General features: G+C 41.4%; 1 long non-coding RNA gene across 1 annotated transcript in view; it reads right to left on the reverse strand.

The window, feature by feature from the left end:
- Positions 1-5,689: 5,689 nt before the first annotated feature.
- The window catches only part of LOC108528859 (uncharacterized), a 14,005-nt gene continuing 5,760 nt past the window's right edge, over positions 5,690-13,934 (reverse strand). The window contains exons 3-5 of the long non-coding RNA XR_001885320.1: positions 12,912-13,124; positions 7,929-8,033; positions 5,690-6,231 (exon numbers count right to left, since the gene is read on the reverse strand). This is a non-coding gene — a long non-coding RNA (uncharacterized LOC108528859). The remainder of the gene's footprint in view (positions 6,232-7,928; positions 8,034-12,911; positions 13,125-13,934) is intronic.

The raw sequence follows: 13,934 nt of genomic DNA on the forward strand, positions 1-13,934 counted from the left end.
GCTAAGTTACTGCCCCAGCAGAGTAGAAGCAACTTCCAAATTTCACAAAAGCATCTACTGATTAGAATTGCCTATGGGGCTTGATTTAAGACCCCCACTGATGAGGCCACCACCCTGTAACATTTTAGGATTGTCAGAGCACGAGCTTATGTCAATGCACTTCTCGTTATCTGTCAGTGCACTGTGCTCACGAGGCCCTGGACCCTGAGGTGCAAATGCATGTAGGGGTGACCTGAGCCTGGAGTGTACCTGGGACTCATGAGCGACAGCTCTGAACCTTCGGAACTGTTTTCAAAATGTTCCAAATGAAACAGACTTTTCTCTTCATGATCTGAGCACTTCCAAAATATTTTCTTATCTCTGAACTAGCCTCCCACCTCCCCCTGACTTGCATGATGGACAAACCGAGGTGCTGTAGCTGTGGTTTTAATAAACGATAAGCTCGTGTCCCTGTGAGCAAAACATAATAAATTTTGGGCCGGGCATGGTGGCTCACTCCTGTAATCCCAGCACTTTGGGAGGCTGAGGTGGGCAGATCACCAGGTCAAGAGATTGAGACCATTCTGCCCAACATGGTGAAACCCCATCTCTATTAAAAAAAAATACAAAAGTTAGCTGGGCATGGTGGCGCGGGCTTCTAGTCCCAGCTACTCCGGAGGCTGAAGCAGGAGACTCTCTTGAACCCGGAGGCGGCGGTTGCAGTGAGCCGAGATCGCGCCACTGCACTCCAGCTTGGCAACAGAGCAAGACTCAGTCTCAAAAAAGAAAATTTGGAGGCATTGGCATTGAAGAAATATGTTGATTTCCAATTAGCCTGAATGACATGTTGGAAAACTAGGTAAAGCAAAAAAAAAAAAAAAAAAAAAAAAAAAAAACCTTTAATCACCAAACCTGCTGCTGTGCCCAGTAGGGTCACTTCTCCTGGTCTCAGGTTAGATGAAACTTTCACCTCCACCAGTCAGAGCAGGTGAGCACCAAAGGATGAGAGACTGTTGGGATTTGTCATTTAGGCAGGATGGTGAGTTTTCTTTAATAACGGAGAAATTATGTTTTCCAGTGTTTTGTTTTTTTCCAGCTTTATTAGGTATAATTGCAAATAATTGTGGTGTTTAAGGCATACGTGATGTTTTCACATATGTATATATTAACAAAATGGTTACCACAATCCACTAATTTAATATATCCGTCACTCACTTGTGGGAGGCTGAGGGGTGGATCACGAGGTCAGGAGATCGAGACCGAGCCTGGCTAACACGTGAAACCCCCCCCACCCCCCCCCGTCTCCCACTAAAAAAAAAATACAAAAACTGCTGGGTGAAGGTAGCAGGCGCCTGTAGTCCAGGCACTGGGAGGCTGAGGCAGGAGAATGGCTAAACCCGGAGGCGAGCTTGCAGTGAGCTGAGATCCGGCCACTGCACTCCGCCTGGCGACAGAGCGAGACTCCATCCTCAAAAAAAAAAAAAAAAAAATATATATATATATATATGCTTAACTTTGTGTGTGTGGTCAGAACATGTAAGATCTGCTCTCTTAGCAAATTTCTAGTATAGAATACAGTAACTGTAGTTGCCATGCTGTATGTTAGAGCTCCAGAACTTCTTTAACTTGCCTAAAATGTTGAGCCCTTTGACCCCATCTTTCCACCCCTGCCCCATTCCCCCTGGCAACTATTATTCCACTCTCTGCTTCTATGAGTTTGACTTTTTCATTCTATAGAAATGAGATCATCTAGTATTTTTCTTTCTGTATGTGGCTTATTTCACTTAGCACGTCCTTCAAACTCATCCATGTTGTCTTGGATGACAGGATTACCTTGCTGTTTTAAGGCTCAGTAATATTCCATTGTGTATATACACCACATCTTCTTTATCCATTCATCATCAGTGGACATTCAGGTAGCTTCCATATCATAGCTACTGGGAACAGTGCTGCAATGAACATGGGAGTCCAGATGTCTCTGATGATAATTAAGTATTTTATTTTTGCCTTCCTACAGCATAGTGGTTAAGTCCAAGATCACTGAAGCCAACATGCCTGGGTTCAAATCCCAGCTCTGATACTTGTTAGCTCTGTAACCTTTAGCAAATTAATGTCTCCGTGCCTCAGTTTCCTTATCTGAAATATGAATTCCTAACATATTGGGGAGGATTCAATGAATTTATACATATAAAACGCTTAGAATGGGGCTTGTTGTATCCTAAGAATTCAATGTATTTTGGCTATTCTTGTCATCTCATTATTCTTGTCACCATTTTTTCAGCCCATCTCTTCTGATGGGGAAATCAATGTCTATTCTCTCATTTATCCTATTCCTGTTTGGATTTACAGCTCTTGAGGCAATGGTGTGGATTGAGTTTTATGACATTTCTCATTTTTTCATCTATTACTTAGTCAGTAAAGATCTCTGCAGTTTAGAAAAAGGCATAGCATAAACGTCTTTAGTGCAGGGAATGGATGAGTGCTGATTCTGACCTCTGGAGGCCTGACCTACTGATCACAGTGTCACGGCTGAGTTTCCCGCCTGTTAGACACAAGCTATTTAACGTGGTGACCAAATATGTCAGGTGACAGGCAAAGAAAGATGAACTATGTATGTGGAGAATACCATTTATGATGTTCATTTAGGGTCCCCTAGAGTCAAATCAAGTCTAAGACTCACTGGAAAGAATAAGAACCAAATCAAACCTGTTATCACAGTGGAACATCTCTTTCCAAGGCACCTTATAACCAGGCATAACTCCAAGTCATGTAATCTGCAAAACGGAGATAATTACACCTGCCTGCTCTGTGTCACACAGAGGCAGTGTGAGGATTAATTAAATAATGACTGCCAAGAACACCGAGCTCCTTTGAGATAAACGCTCTACAAATGCAATCTTAGATGATTAGTCAAAATTTTATTCTGTAAATATCAGGACAGACCTGCAGCTTATGAGACCACGTTCATAAAGACCACATCTGCACTGCTGGAATTCCCCCAGAGGATAGAAGGCATGTCTGGAAAATTCCTGACCACCAAACTAATACATTTCTAGAGAACCTTTGTTGTATATAGTCCCACATAACTCGACACATGCTTTCTGAGCTGTTATTAGAGTCTCACACCAGGTGCCTGCATTTGGAGTCGTATCTTCCATAGTGACATTGCTCCCTTCCAAATGAATATCTCTTCTGTGGTTGGGGCCTCATTCAGCTGATTCCACTTCATGTGACTTTATCTTCATCATTATAGGGTGACCCTTCCAGTTTTCCCAGAATGCAGGACTTTCAATGCTAAAACTGGGGCTAGTCCTGGGAAATCAAGGTCAGCTAGTCAGCCTAACATGGTGTGCAATAATAATGATACTGTGTTGCTTTGTAACCTCCTGGAATTTACTTCTGAGTCTTGGTAACCTGTTCTATAAAATATTGAGGCCAAAACTGATAACAAGAAATTATTTTGTGAAAGGTACAGTTCTAGATTATTTATGCTTAATACCACAACTCCTGAAAGAAGGCATTATCATTACATCCATTTGACAGATGAGGCACATGAAGATAAGGGAATTTGCTTAATGTTACTCAGCTGGCAAATTGGCAGGGCTGGAGTGCCTCGCCAGGTGATGAGGTACCAGGCCCCTGTTCTTAAGCATCATGCCATACTGGCTGTCTAAGAGAACTTCTAGGGCTCAAAGTTGATCATGTTCATATAAAAAGAGGCCATTTTGTTTCTTTATTTCTATCTATTATAACAACTCAATAAACTAAGGGGACACATCTTTTCTTTTCTCTGATTGAAAAGCAAAACACCTTAGGACTCCCTAAGCAAAATGAGCAGCAAATATGTTCTCTCTCTTTGGATTGCTCCCCTCCCACTGAACTGTCCCATGCTGCAGGCCACACCAGACAGGAGAGAGGATGCTCCTTGCTTGACCGGCTGAGCTGCAGCTCTCTATCCACTGGGTCAGAACTGGAACAGGCATCCAGCCTGTTGAATGCAGACCTTTCCCCACTCCGCTCCTCAAAAACTCAGTTATCCTGGGGTCAAGCTTCTTTTCTTTTCAACCCACAGATAAAAAGTACTGGCTACAACTCCTTTCCATTGCAATTGAGTTACCAGCTCACAGTCCAAAGTCTGGTCAAGCAAGGAGCATCATTTCTCCTGTCCTGTGTGGCCTGCAGCACGAGCCGGTTCAGTGGGAGAGGAGCACTCAAAAGAGAGAGAACAGATTTGCTGCTCATTTTGCACAGGGAGTGTTTGCTATGCGGCTGCCGCAACAAAACACCACAGACTGGGTAGTTTAAACAACACACTTATTTTCTCACAGTTCTGGAGTCTGGAGATTCAAGATCTGGATGCCACCATGGCCAAGTTCTGATAAGAACCCTCTTCCTGGCTTAAGGGTTAGCTGGCTGCCTTCTCACATGTGTAGGAGTGAGAGGGCGAGCCGGTGAGCTCTAGTGTCTGTCTCCTCCTATAAGGAAACTAATTCCATCATGAGGGACCCACCATCATGACCTTATCTAAATCTCATGATCTCCAAAGGCCACATCTCCAAATAGCATCACGTTGGGCATTAGGGCTTCAACATATGAATTTTTTTTTTGGTGGCGGGGAAAATCACAACTCAGTCCATAGCAAGAGCTAATTGATTATCTTCAGGGTAATCACTCCACTCTAATGGGGGAGAACTAACTCTGGTAACTTAAAGGTTATTTTCTCCCTTTATTGTGCCTAAATCAAAGTGGCTTTCTGATCCCTGTCTTGTTTCTGTATAAAAGAGCAAAAGTAATTTTCATGTGCAGGAGAGGTTCTCATTCTACCTGTGAAAAATAGTATCAGCTTACTTAGTTTGTGGCTTAGTGTTTTAAGGATGGTAGCTCCAAGAGGCCTTAGCGTATAACATTCCTACCCTTGATTTTGAATTCAAAATTCAGATTGAAGTGGCTCAATCAAAGCAAAGTATTATTTTTTTCCATTCTATAATTAGCCATCGCCAATAGCTAGTTGTCTAGCTGTTAATTCCTGTTTATATCCTGTAGTTCTTCAGCACATGCAGAATCGCTGTCACAAATCAGGGAGCGGAAAACAGACATCATGTGAAACAGAGGGGAATATGATTGGCTTGCTGAGCCAGAAAGATTAGGCCTCCGAACAAGTGGTCTCTGATTAACTCTGAATTCTGACTGATTGGAGGTGTTTCACACATCAACAAATTCCACGGATGTTTCTATCGTCCACCTTTGGTTTGTTTTCATCACTATGCCCAGCCACTCCACCACTCAAGCTTTGGTTTCATGAAAAAAGCAAAACATTAAAACGTTTAATATGTGTTTCTGCTATCATGCCACCTCCCTGGAAACACCAGTCATTTTCTGAGGAGAGTAAAAACTAGGTTAATTATGGGAGCCTATTGCAGAGGTGACCTGGCACGAATCCCACCATCCATGCTTTTTGTTGGTTGTCTTTGTCTTAGGGTTTTTGCAAGAATTAAATAAAATAATTTGCATATGTAAAGCGCTTAACATGGTGCCATGTGCAATGAATATTAGTTCATTTAATTATTTTAATAATCCTGTGGAAAAAGTTGTTTTCCCTTTGTATGACATAAGAACAGGCAGCTGAATGAATATTTGTTGAATGAAGATTATCTAGACCAATGGTTTCCAGAATTTCGGATTTCAAGGCTAATTAAAACTAAAAAGGAAATTGGGATTGATGCGGGGCTGCTTTTTATTTTCTAAGCTGAGGCATGTGAAAATTAATTTCCAGCTACTAGCAACAATATGGTGTTACAAACAAAAGAAGTTGTACTGCAGATATAATATAGAATTAAAACAGAATAGATTTAACCTATGGAAAGGCATGTCTTTACTCCTGTTTTTCTTGATTTGTTGAGGAATGGTGGAAGTAAGGTGGTCTGGCAGAGGACACGAACTCACATTTAGAAATCTCTAATCCCATTCAAACCTTTGCCTCCATAAACTGTCTGAGCCAAGTTGTTGTCATTCCTAATTTTAGGGATCCTTGGGCATGAAGATTTCACAGTCTTCCTGGCAGCTTCTTCTAAAGTTTAATCATGCTTAAGTTGTGTCTGAGCCGCCAGAGGATTGAATCCAACCAATGAAAAAAAGCAGCCTGACCTGTCTGCCTTCTGGGCGGGCTGTGCCTTCTGAGGTGTTCACATGTATAATCAAATCTCCTTGTGGTCATTCAGATTTGAAGATGAGCCTCACTCAGAGCAAGCAGTCCTAGAATTAAAAAGAAAAAAAAGTAAGCAATATGTGACTCTAACTGAAGGCTTTTTGCCCATTCTCTCTGGGAACATATAAGAATTCTGGAAGTATTTGAATCTATATAATATCCTTATGTCAAGTCATGAGATCTTCAATCAGAGTAAATATGAAATTACAGTAAATATGAAATCAGAGTAAATATGAAATATGTCATGGTCTGGTATACCTCAACATAAAATCCCACACAGCCATTTGAGCCACTGGGTATGTTTTACTTTTCATAGAAATTTCTGGGCCTCATAAAAGGACTTTTCATGTAAAGTAGTTATAAGAAAATGAAGTCAGACTCTCTCCACTTGACATTTGTCACAATCATTGCAATGATATAGTTTGGGTATTTGTCCCCTCCAAATCTGATGTTGAAAACAGATCCCCAAAGTTGGAGGTAGGGTCTGGTAGGAGGTGTTTGGGCCAATGGGATGGATCCCTCATGAATGGCTTAGTGGCCTTCTCATGATTAAGTTCTCACTCTTAGTTCCTGTGAGATCTGGTTATTAAAAAGAGTCTGGCACTTCTCTCCTCTCTTTCTCACTTCTTCTCTCACCATGTAACACACTGGCTCCCCTTCCCCTTCTGCCATGACTGGAAGCTTCCTGAAGCTCTTACCGGAAGCAGATGCTAGCACCATGCTTCTTGTACAGCCTACAGAGCTGCAAGCCAAATAAACCCATTTTCTTTAGAAATTACCTGGCCTTGGGTATTCACAAGGGTTTCCAATCTTTTGGCATCCCTGGGCCACACATAAAATACACTAATGATAGCTGATAAGCAAAAAAAAATTGCAAAAAAAAAAAAAAATCTCATAATGTTTTGAGAAAGTTTATGAATTTGTGCTAGGTAGAATTCAAAGCTGTCCCGAGCTTCATGAGTCCCATGGGCCGTAAGCTGGACAAGCTTACTTTATTGCAACACAGACTAAGATATGCAAGGATCTGAAGTTTGTTGCTACTCAGAATGTTCAGTAGTAATCTGGGAGGCTATATATTCCTTTTGGGGAAGGCTCAAGTAAAATAGGAGGACTGACTTTATTTGTTAAGAAGATTAATTTATGTTACAGATAAGTTCCACAGTGGGGCTGAATTCTCTTTATCCTTTTTTTTTTTTTTTTTTCTCCTGCCTCAGCCTCCCGAGTAGCTGGGACTACAAGCACCCGCCACCTCGCCTGGCTAGTTTTTTGTAATTTTCTTTTTTTAGTAGAGATGGGTTTCACCGTGTTAGCCAGGATGGTCTCGATCTCCTGACCTCGTGATCCGCCCTTCTCGGCCTCCCAAAGTGCTGGGATTACAGGCTTGAGCCACGGCGCCTGGCCTCTTTATCCTTTAAAAATAAAAGCACAGTACCAAAAATCCATCATTTTTTTTTTTTTTTTTGTTACTTTTAAGTTGGGTCTATACAAGGCAGCTAGTTACAGAATATGTTTCATTATTTGCATCCATTTGGTGTCTACATATAGCCTGAGAATGGTGAGAAGATTCGAGAGAACACGAATTTAACTTGAAATAAATTTAGAGGACAATCAAAAGAATTATTCTAAGACTCTTCCTGATATAACAAATCAATAGAAATTTTGAAGTAAAAGTTGGGCTAAGGCTTTCTTACATTCAGTGTCTTATTAAATCATGTTTTACAGTCATTTACCCTTCAGTCCTTACCTAAAATGACATCTTTTCTGTAGCCTCCAATCAGGACAGATGATTCAACAGAAGAGTTGAAATTGTTATTATACTAGAAAGCTTCAACATGTGGGTTCACTGTATCTGAATGCGAACAGAAAATGACATTATAAAATATCAACCTGTAGTCTCAATCATCAGGATATTTACATATTTTAGTGTTTTTTTAAAAAACCACCTTCAAATGAGTCTAATGAATTTCTATACACACATACATACACAGGCATTCATGGCGTGAACCAGGGAATTGCCAAAAGCACACTCCCCATTGTGACTAAATGTTACCACTACATTAAAATGTTTTCTAGTTCTGAATCAATAAAGAAAGGTTTATGTTAAAAAAGAAAAAAGCTCCCAAGAACCCGACAGACAGCTGAAAAACAGGAAATATGTTGGCTTTAATCAATACACACCATTTTAAGTGAAAGCATCACTCCTCAGAAAAGGGAGTGTGTTTGGGGAAGGCAGAAAGACGTTGTTCTGTGGGGGGATTTCTCTTATCCAGGTGACTCTTTGTAATAAATTCTGAAAACTAAAATTAAACAGTAAATGTAGATTCCCTCTATGATATGTGGGTGTTTTGAGTAAAGTCCTAATTGTGCCCTTTGTCCTCCTCCCTCAGAAAATAGAATCTTTAAATAAACAGGGAAGGGCCGAAGACTATACGAATTCACTCAATAGGACTCTTGCCAAAAGGAAGATGTATCACTGTTAAAATAGAAATGGCTCTAGTAGGCTTTCACAATCTAATGCCCCTGCTTTTAGCAAATTCAAGAAGCTAGGACATTACTGGGTCCATATCCTATCAAGGGATTCTCTTTTGAATACAAAGCACAGCCTAGACTGTGTGAAGGACATCTGAGAAGGCCACAGAAACAGAGCAGGGAGAGTGGTGGTAGTGTGTAAAGAAAACCTTCAGTGGAGTGATTGGAAACCAAGGCCATGTAAGGATAATGCTTTCCAGGATGATTTAAACAATCATCCTCAAAGGTGCAACTCTCCAAGTGAGTATGGACTATGTCTCCATAATGCTGTGTCTTTGCTAATGTATTACAGCATTAGTGCTATTTATAATCAACAAAATTACTAACACTGTAATCATGCCAGTTTGGTGATAGTAATTATGACAGAATAAACAGCAGTCAGAATGCCTTTGCTGCAGTTATTGATGTTGATGGCAAACACAGCCAAGGAAGGTTGGTTTTGTTTGTTTTTTCCTTTTTTCGGGAAGCCATCCAAGCAGGCAGAACCTGCAAGTGTTGGCCAGGAGAACGGTTTTATATACCTTTTAAAATTAGACTTCCTGAAAGGAGATGTCACAAAGGTTCATTGGCGAAGATTTGTAAATAGTTCACTTATTTTAAAAAATAATCACATATATGTTTCTGTAAATTATACTTGCAAACATATGCTCACCATTCCCCCTCGTGGAAAGGCTGTGGCTAATCCATATTTGGAGCTGACACCCTTTCTGGGTCCCCTCTTTAGCGAGATCACGCACATGTGCTGCTGCCCCACCGAAGCGCCTGCGCATTAGAGTTCCTTCTGTGCTACTCTGAGCAGTTCCTTATGCGTCTCTTACCACTGATGTTGGCTAAAAAATAACATCCAGAGACTTTGCTATCTATAATTAAGAGTTCTAGTGCTACTAGTGATGTAAAGATCGAACTGATTGAGAAACAGACATTTTATCTTCTGGTTGGATTATTTCCTTGTGGATTAAATTATGAGTGAATGTTTCTCTCATTTCATACTTTCCCCATAAGTGGTCTTTTCTACAGCAAAATTACTACTCATTCTTAATAACTACCAGATGATAAAGCAAGCTGTCTATTTGGGAGACAGTGGGTGTGCATTCCAATTATTCCATTCATCGTGTTTGCAGGACAGCAAAGGGGAGGGATTTCTGGGGTCTCTGGAGAGGGTGGCTTGAAAGACTACAGGAAGTTAGTATCAATGCTTTGCTTCTTGATGGAAGACAGCTTCATGATAGCTCTGGGATAGAATAGGCAAAGGCAAATAAAACAAAATCAATCGCCTTACAGTTAGGAGCTCTGTTAAACAGAGCACTTGTTTGAGCTTGTTTTTAAAAGTCCATGCCCTTTGACTCAGCAATGAACATTTCTAGAGATTTATCTTAATTATCTTAAGCGAAACTAACTAGACAGCAAGTGAACAGTTTCTAGAGATTGTCTTTAGGAAAGTAACTTAGATCGCATGCCATTCGAGGATATTGTCCACATCATTGTTTATCATAGTCCCTATCTTGGCTCCGAACAGGAGAGATTAGGACTTGTCTGGATACAGGTAGTTTATTTCCAAGATGATCCTGGGAAGCAAGAGGCAGAGAGTAAGGAAGAGGGAAAAGCAAATGTAGTGACGCTGATGGCTTGGGCTGCCGGGACTCAAACCACAGCGCCCTCTCGCGCCACACTCACAAGGTCTCCTGAAGCGTTTATTCACCAGTTCTGTCCCCACTGGTTGAAGGTTGTTTGGGGGGGGCGGGGTGGGGGCGGGGAAGACTCTCCTTTGCCTCAAGGCTCTTTAGCATCGGAAAAGGGAAAAGCCGCTGTGCTGGCTTTTCCATGTGGGGCTGTCAGTACCAGGTGAGGCTGAGCTCTCATGACAATGTTCATTGCAGCTATGGCTGAAACCAGAGGCAGGTCAAAGAACACAACCCTGGGAAGCAGAGGCGTCCATTATTATAAGCCGAACTGGAAACACCCAGAAGATCACTCACTGAAAACTGTTTAAGTAATTCTTACAGATACACACAGCAGAGGGTTTTGTAGTCATCGGCAATGATGATGTCTGTATTTATTTATGGACATAAAGAGGCATGTGCCAGCAATAAAAAACATGTTACAAAGCAGGATATATACTATTTTTTAAAATCTATAAATGTACAGATGTACCGCAGGTTATGAAACACACAACAGATATGAATTTGTTTTATGCAAATTGCTCCATAAGGTACATAATTTAATTTTAGAGATGTGGACACTTGTACATCCAGTGCAAGGCTAAACGTGGGAACCACATTTCAGAGCCCCACAGCCCCTTTCCCATGCCCCTCGCTGTGTCCCCACCTGTCTCCATCACCTGCTGTGATCTCTGTGTGTCAGCCACGCTAATTCCATGTTGTTTGTGTCATTTCCCCTTTACTGCCTTCTAATCACAACTGGAAAGTGCTGATAAGGACAGAGGCTAGGATTGTATTTGAAGGCGTAAAGGAAAAGATCCACCACCCCTAGTACAAAGTTGGTGGCTAGACACGGGTGGCTCAATAATTTTAAAGATCTTGTCTTTTTTTTTTTTTACATCATTTTAAAAGGAACGGTAACACCATGAATGGTGATACAAAAGCCGCAGAAGCAAATCGAAAGCATTTCGATGTATATGAAATACGATTTACTTAAGACCTTTGAAAAACTGGTGATTGCATAAATTGCATAAGTTGGAAGATGTCTCTATTCCCTAGGAAAAGTGATTTTCTCTGGATTGGTGGAATTTCAAATTATATTTCTTTGTTGGCATTTTCCCAATATTTCTCAAAAATGATGTTAGTTAAGAAAGCATGATGATGACAGAGACAGGGATGAAAGACACAGCATCTTTTTAGTCACTTGCAGTTATTGTGGGAAATTTCCATTAATAAACACAAAGAGGCTGTTCCAGAGCATCTACATAGGGATCTGTTGGAAGGAGCAAGCTGAAGCGGTGTTTCATAGCACTTCAGATAAAACAGAGAAAATGGCAATTCCGATTGTCTATGTTAACAATGAGGGAGAGTGGCTTATATAGAGATTATGGACAAAGCTCCTCCTCGCCACCCCCTTCAATGCCTGACATCTCCTCTAGCCATCCTAAAAAGTGGCGCCTGGGTGACCTTGCAAGCAGCAAGTGTCTGGCTGGGATCTCACCTCTTTCCATGATAACACAAAACCAGCCTTTTGACCTCATAGCAGAGCAAGGCCAGGTGGTCTGGAACGTGGTTAGCCACAAGCTAACTTTCTAACCAGCCTATTTTTTCCCTCTGACAACACTGGGCAATTTAGTGAGTCCAGATGGTGATTCCCCACATGCGAACTGTTTTTCTATGTGAAATAAATGCCAGCTGTATCTAGCTGATCAAACTAATGTAAACTTGTTGATTATGGGTGCTCCTTTAAGAACACTCTTCCTGGTTACTTTTTAAAACTAGATGGTATCTTACATCTTTAGAATACAATCGCAATTATTTCCTAATTATTTTTAAATGATGCTATTTAAAAAGTGCTGTGTAGTTAAAAAATGTGTATGTGCCCCAGCTGAATGCAGCTATAACAAATCCTATGAATTGAAGTTAATAAATATTTAGACTTTTCAGTGCATAAAAAAATGAAGGTTGATGGGCACTGAGAAGAACGGGGACATTATTTAAATGTCATGCATTTTAATGGAAGAAATAGTTTGGTCGTTGTCCTCCCTTTCTTCAAAGCAGTGATTTTCAGGCTTGGATTTTCAACACCTCATGCACTCGCCAATTATCCCAAGGGAGGCCACAGAATTGCCATTGCCTTGTGTTCAGCTCATCGCATTCATTGATTTAATAAGTCTACCTGGGCATTTTTCAAAGCCAGTAATTGAAAATGTAGCCTGACAGGTTAGCAGGAGTGGCAGGGCCTGGGCAGCAGGGGTGGAGTGGAGGAGGGTGACTACTTTCTCATCAGCAACTGTAGCAGGTGCATCAAATGCTAGCACCCAAAATGCTGACCCAGGGGCTACCCAGAGACCAGGGGACAGAAGACAGATGCATCCCTTCTGGGCCCTGACTGGCCTCAGAGGAGAGCTCAGAGGCAGGTGAGTGGTAGGAGACTCATGTGCCAAAATCACCCTGTTTGCCACAAACCCAATAAGGTTCAAAAGCAACCAGGTTACAGAGGCCATGTGTTATTTTTTTCCTTTTCTTTTCCTCATTACCTGAAATTATTTTGTGTGTGTGTGAGATGGACTGTTTCAAGCTCAGTGAATCCAGATCTATTTCTATGCATCCATTATTATTGTTGGTAGCAGTAATGGGATTTTAAAATATTAACGGATGTTTCCACCTCTCTGCAGTGTTTTCTGCTGCTGTCTCCATTCCTTCAGGTATCCAGGCAATTGTGTGCTCATTATCTCAGGAAGGATGTGATTCTCTGGGAAGCAGGGGAGAGAGAAGTGTGAGCAAGCCAAACCTCAGGCCTCAGGGGAAATTGTCAGGGCTTTGAGGAAAAACAAAATATTTGGGAAGAAGGATATTATAAGGGAAGCACGGCTCCTTCGAGGACTGGAAGGGATTTCCCCAGACTAGGTAAGGAGGCCAAAGAGCAGAGGACAGGTGTTTCCTTCCTGTTAATACCTGGCTAGCCCTAGAAATGATCTTAGAATGCGGTGACAGATGAGAAAAGCTGACTGAGCCCAGGGACAGGAAGGCCCCAGAGGGCCTTCAGAGAGAATATAGGAAGAGGGGCTGTAGATAGCCTCACGGGAGCCTGTGCACCTCCAAGGAAGCATAGACACAGCCGGGAGGGAGTGGGGCCTAAACGTGCCAGTTGGACAGAAAGAAAGGATGTCACTTGCAGCCTGTGTGGATCAACAACTGAGGGCAAGTGGACACCCCAGCAGACATCTGTGTGGAGAGATGACCCTGGCAACCAGGCGACTCCTACCACATCCACACCCTGGGACTCTGTGAACCCCCAGTATTCCATAGGAAGGAAACACAAGAGTGACTGAGATTGAGTTTCTAGGCTTAAAATAGACATTAAGTTCAGTGGTAGAAAGTTTACTTTTTTTGTACATTTGAATTATGAATACGATTCATGTCACCTAGTGTTATTTGTCCTTACCAGATGGTGTGGATGTTAGAATTATGAAACCTATCATTATAGATTTCACTGTTTCAAAACATTTCCATGCATTAAAAAAAAAAAAAAAAAAAAAAAAAAAAAAAAAAAAAAAAAA

The sequence above is a fragment of the Rhinopithecus bieti genome, unplaced genomic scaffold (genome assembly GCF_001698545.2).
Source record: "Rhinopithecus bieti isolate Rb0 unplaced genomic scaffold, ASM169854v2 scaffold_5478, whole genome shotgun sequence".
Classification (NCBI taxonomy): domain Eukaryota; kingdom Metazoa; phylum Chordata; class Mammalia; order Primates; family Cercopithecidae; genus Rhinopithecus; species Rhinopithecus bieti.